Here is a 6,566-nt window from a genome sequence, read left to right on the forward strand (position 1 = left end):
AGTTTCTTGTGTTTGAAATGTTACGTTTTAGTCACTTACGTTATCGTTTTGTTACGAAGTGATTACTCTACCGTTACGCTCCATTACCTCCCTAACGGCGGTCCTACGTGGTAGTCCAAATGGGTTTTAAATGCCAGCTTAGGTGTCCTACGTGGCAGTCCAAATTAAATTTATTTAATTAAAAATATATTTTCATCTCAGCAATTGGACATCCAAGCTGACATTTAAAACTCATTTAGACTGTCATGTAGGACTGTTGTTAGGGAGGTAACGGAGTTTAACGGTAGAGTGACCACTTCGTAACAAAGCGATAACGTAAGTGACTAAAACGTAACATTTCAAACATAAATGACTAAAATGTAATCTGAATCAAACAAATGTGACTATTTTTATAGTTTGCACATTTAAGAATATAAATAAACTATTCAATAAGTCAAAATTTTACTATTATTTAATTAAATCCAAATTCTGTCTAGTCTGTTTCAATCTATTTTCTATAGCAAAAAAACCCACCATAAATAGCTAAATAGCAAATGAGCCTCCAAATTTGACCATTTTCTAAAGAGTGTTTTTTTAGGACATAAATCCCTTTCACCATTTAAAATAACAAAGAATAAAATTAAGAAAAACATCAAATATTGGGAAGTAAATGTCATGTTTGAATTTTTTTTTAAAGATTATTTTGAGTTTAAATTTCGCATATTGATCAATTTAGTATCCAATGTTTATAATTTTTGTTAATTTAGTTCTTACCTTTTTTACTGAATTTAATCATTACTTTTTTAGAAAAGTTCAGGTGGTTTGGTTTGAACGAAAATGTTGATTAAAACATTAATTTATTTAATGATGTTGGCATAGCAGTAAACTTATACTTCAGGACAACATCAACAAATAATTAAAAATTTAAAAAATAAAAATAAAAATAAAAATTATAAAAAATTTCAAAAAAGAAAAATAGCATGAAGTACAAGTAAATTGACAAACAAGTTGCCATATTTAAAATTTTAACATTTTAGTCATTATTTTCGTTAAAAAAATAGCAAATTGATTATTTTTAAAATGTTGAATATCAAATTTAGTTAAAAAAGTAATGGTTGTTTAGTGTTTTCCGTTGTGTCTCATTGAAGGGACAATCGAATATTTATACACATAGTTACTATTCATAGAATTGACATTTTTGGTAGGCTCTATGTATGCTGGACACGTGTAGTATTCTAGTATGCTTGCTATACTTCGTAACCCCCACACGCGAACTCCTTGGTATATGCGAACTGGGACTGCGAACTACCTTTGCGAGCTCTTCTAGCAACCCCCACTATGAGACATGCACGCATTCAACTAGTAAGGCCCAATCGGGTTGTGAGTAGGCGATTCAAACTATACCCGAGTTTCAGGTCAGTGATCATAAATACATAACAAAGGTCAAATTAACAAAATATGTAAATATTAAAAACTAAATTTATCGTTATGATTTTAAATTTGATATTTATGCAGATTTATTTTAATCTAAATTTAAATATATTTCGATTTATATTAAATAAATTTATTTTTTTGAAGAAATTAATTTTTTTTTGTAGACTACCTATAGAAAAAAAAACATATCTTCACAAGCGGACACGAGTGAGTGATTTTGGTGTGGGGTCCACTTAGATTTTGCCTTTCATTTTCCTAGTTGTATATTTTGTTCAACGATGTTCTTTATTTAAAATACGAAGTAATAAAAATTAATGGGTTAAATATTTTTTTGGGACTCGAAATTTGATAATTATTCTCATATTTAAGTTTGAAATTTTTATTAAGATTTTTTATTAACAAGTGAGGGATCAAAATATAACAATTTGACAACGTTCATGATAATTACATAACTTTTGAAAATTAAGTGACTAAAATGTAATCTTAATTAAAATTTAGGGTAATTGGTGTAGTTTATTCTAATTAAAAAAGCTAGGTCACTATTACCGTTAAGTATTTCAACAGTGGGTGACTAAAATTTTAAAATTTGAAAATGTTACTGATGAAATTAAATTTTTTTGAAGTTGAGTGACCACCCAAATAATTTACTCTGAAATAAAATAGAGTAAAATTTCAAATACTTGTTACTTTGTATATATATATTCTAGTTAACTAATGATGGGTTTGGATGGGCGATTGGGTGTGGTGCGTTTAGCTTACCATTTAACTCACGCTACAGTATTGTTATAATATCTAATCTTACCGCCACCGTCGTTTTTACACTAATCGCAGTTAACCGCACCGCCCATCCAAACTCACCCTAAATATGAATCCTACATTGACCATTACAACATATGAACCAACTCTTTTAAACACAAAACCTATAACTATATATTAAATTTATTAATAACCAACGAATAATTTAGGATTAGGTCTCCTATTCATATATCAACCATCCATTCCCTAGCCTTTGATAAAAGAGACTTGGTTATTATTATTTTCTGAATTAAATTTAATTTTTAATATTTTAAAAATTGGCGAATTTAATCATAATTTTTTATATAAAAATCAAATTATTTTAACGAAAATATTAACTAAAATACTAATTTTTTTATCATGACAATCTACATATATTTTATGTTATTTTTTATTTTTATAACTTTAAATTATTTATTAGAGTGACAAGAAGATAAATAATGTCACGTGAGTCTGAAGTATATATGGACTTTCACGCTAATTGTCATGCCAACATTATTAAAAAATTAATATTTTAATCAGTATTTTCGTTAAAAAGGTAATTTGACTTTTTTTAAAGTCAATGATTAAATTTAGCTAAAACAATAATAAGGGATAATTTGACAAAATATATAAATATTGAGGACTAAATTTATCATTATATCTAATTAATTTTAATTTTTAATTGAAAATAACCGAACGAATTTATCCTGACAAATTTCATTGATATTAATTAAATTAAATCAGTGGATGTGAATAATCGATTAATTCGGTAACATAGTGGGTTTAGGGTAGAGGTGTCCATGGGTCGGGCCGGGCCGGGTTCGGGCTGGGCCCAGAAAAATTTCGGCCCGTGATCTAGGCCCGAGCCCGGTCCGACCCTAAATATGGGCCTAAAATTTTGTCCAGGCCCAACTCGAGAAAAATTCCTAAGCCCGAGCCCGGCCCGGCCCGGTCTATTTTTAATAAACACAAAAAATTTATTTTAAAAATTAAAAAATAGTAAAAATTTATTTTAAAATAAAAAATATATTTATTATATTTGGGCCGGGCCGGGCCAGGGCCAAAAAAGTGGTGCCCGAGGCCCGACCCGTTTTCTAAACAGGCCTCATTTTTTTGCCCAAACCCATATTTCGGGCCTATATTTTTACCCGAACCCTCCCATATTTCGGACGGGCCGTCGGGCTGGGTGGGTAGGGCAATGGGTTTAATAAATTTATTGGATTGGGCTTGTGTTTAATGCGCGTTAGTTTTAATTCGTGTGATTAATTTAGTTGAATTTAAATAATGTATTAATAAAAATATGTCATAAGTTTATGTATTTTTTAAGATTTTAAGATTTAGTTATTATATTTTTATGCTTAGAATTTTTATTTTATTTTGTAGATTTCAAATTTTAAGTTTAACTGTTAATATTGTTAATTTTGTTAGTGTGATATTTTGAAATAAAAAAATGTCACTTGTTAGCCATATAATTACAAAGATGATGTTGTAATTAACTTAAATTTAACAACAAAATATAACTGTGTTAACAATTGAACTTGAATTTTGAAATTTGAAAAATAGAAGAACTAAATGGGAAAATTAAGCATATATGCCACTTTTTAAAAATATTTAGGATTTTAGGCTTTTTTTTAATTTAAAGAAATAAATCGTTTTGCGGTATGCAGGTGACACATGGCACCCGACACCCTACATAGGATTTATTTTAAAAAATAAAAAAATAAAAATGTTAACTATAAGGACGACAATAGTTAAAAAATCAGGGACATTGATTTTTAAACCATTGGGACCAACAACTATTGAAAAAAAAATTCCCCAACAACTAAATTTTTTTTCTATATGCACCCTTTACACTTTCAATTTTTTCATTTAATCTTATTCATCCATTCTCTCAACTCTCTCGACTCTTTTATTCTTAAATTTCTATTCCGATCTTTTAATTTTCTCTCAGTTTCTTCTTCTCTCAATTTTCTATCTTAACCGTTTGTAATTGCTTAGATTTTATTCGATTTTCATCATCTTAAAGATTTAAAAAATGTCAACGCCTCTAATTCGTTTGTATCACAAACAAATTTTCAACGTCCAATTACAAATGGTAAAAAAATATTATTATATTTTTTATTATAATTATTAAGTTGTTAATTATGTTTATATAATCAGGACAAAAATTAAATTATCGAAACATATATACACAATTTAAGTGCAAGAGCACCACGTGTTATTGAACAGTACTTGGAAGAGGCGAGATTCTTACATGGGTCCTATATGTTCGGCGGGACTAAATTGGAGCCTGCACTTATTAGTGTTTTGCTGAAAAGATGAAGACCCGAAACACATACATTTCATCTTCTGTGTGATGAGTGTATGATTACACTCGAGCACGTGACATTACAACTCGACCTACCGGTTGATGGGCCAGTTGCTACGGAGGTAATGCCAGTTGGTGATTGAAGCGTAATTTGCCACCAACTATTAGGAAATATGTCAGACAAGTTTAATGGTAACTGGATAGATATGAAATGATTAGAAAATATTTTCTCACATCTTAACAACTCCTTTAGTGCGGTTGAAAGACAATAATCCGCTCAGGAATTCATACTGAGGTTGACCGAGGGTCTTCTAATGCCAGATAAATTTTGAAATCTGATATATTTAAGGTGGCTCATGCAAGTAATCGACCTAAAAGAAGTTGGGCGACTCAATTGGGGATAAACTGTCTTGGCTACATTGTATTAAGAGATGCGTCGAGAAAATGAATCACCAAAAATTAAAACTGATAGTTGTATACTCCTTCAATCATGGACATAGTACCGCTTACCATTTTTAAGTTCTCAAGTCAACTTCCCTTATCAATTCTCACTCGTAACAATGCGAGATTCATTTAATAATACAATTATCATATTATTTTTTATTATATTTTTGGAATAAAATATTATTTGAACATGTGGAACAATGATGTAAGTCATTTAGGTATATCGAACGAGCTTCAAGATATTCAATTATTGTTAGATCAATAAGCTTGAAGATATTCAGTTTTTGTATGTTTATAAAAAATGTAAAAATATAGCTTAATTAATTAATTTTTAATTCGACCCATGCCTCAACGTTGCCTCCAAATGTGGACACGTTTTCTTACCAGGTATTGGGTTTCTACAAAAACCGCATATGCTTGGTTGGTCTATCTTCTCTCGATTATTTATATTGTTGTGTATTTGACTAGATTTCGATCGACCTTTTGGCTTGCGACGCAACTCAATATTTGATAGCAATTCGAATGGAGCGCTCGAAATAGACAACTATCTTCATTTGGGATTGGTGGAAATTTAGACTTCCATACTTTATATATTTGTTTTAGTTTGTACATTTCATCAACATACTTCATGCAATCCAAATGTACTGAGATTCCATGTGCACATGAAAAACAAAGTGTTTGAAATCTCCTATAGTTAGAGGTCCTTTGTTTTAGGTATACACGGTACGATCTCTTGATGATACCCTTGTTAGGTCTATAGAACCCTTTAACCTAAAATATTTCATTCAGACGTGAGTAACACACTACAAGCATAGAATTTGCTCTTATTGCATTTTCCAACATATTTTTCTCACTTTTTCTTACCAAATGTGTCTGCCATTAATTTGTCCAACATGTTTTTTCGCTCACTTTGGAAATAAGGTTGATAAGCAGAAATATGTTTTTTTTTACCATTGAGTTATCAGCAAATGACGCATCCCCTTCAATACCAAATTTATGCGTTATGCTAGGTTCGTGCCATATGCCCTTACCGTAAACCTCCATCATATGATTGAGTCCATTGCTCATTGGGCATCCTATCGAGGTATTCAACACCTTTTTTGTTTATTGCTCGCAAATTCTCCAACATTTCTTAGAATCGATATTGGACAAACTCATACCTTATCGAAGAAAATAAAGAATATATCCATGAATACAAACAATATGTCATAGAATGATATATGAAATAATATTTACTGTGTACATATGTTAATAACATATTATCGCTCATCATCCTTGTGAAATTGGCCTATTTAATTTGACCTGATATGACATATACAATACCTATGGTGTGCACAATCACATAGGCTTCCACATCGATCAATTACAACTTGTATTCCATGTGCCCTATCAGAAATGTCGTATATAACGGGTTGTGAATCAACATGCATTCTCAAGTTAGTCAAAAAGAAGTCTCAAGCATTACTTGTTTCTTGTTCAACAATTGCAAAAGCTATTGGCAATATTTTTTTATTACTGTCTTATTCAACAACCAACAACAAATGATAGTTATATCTCCCGTACATGAATGTGCCTTCAATTTGACTAATGACTTAAGGTACTAGAATGCTTCAATGCATGGCTT

Source organism: Gossypium hirsutum, chromosome D08 (genome assembly GCF_007990345.1).
Source record: "Gossypium hirsutum isolate 1008001.06 chromosome D08, Gossypium_hirsutum_v2.1, whole genome shotgun sequence".
In the NCBI taxonomy this organism is placed as follows: domain Eukaryota; kingdom Viridiplantae; phylum Streptophyta; class Magnoliopsida; order Malvales; family Malvaceae; genus Gossypium; species Gossypium hirsutum.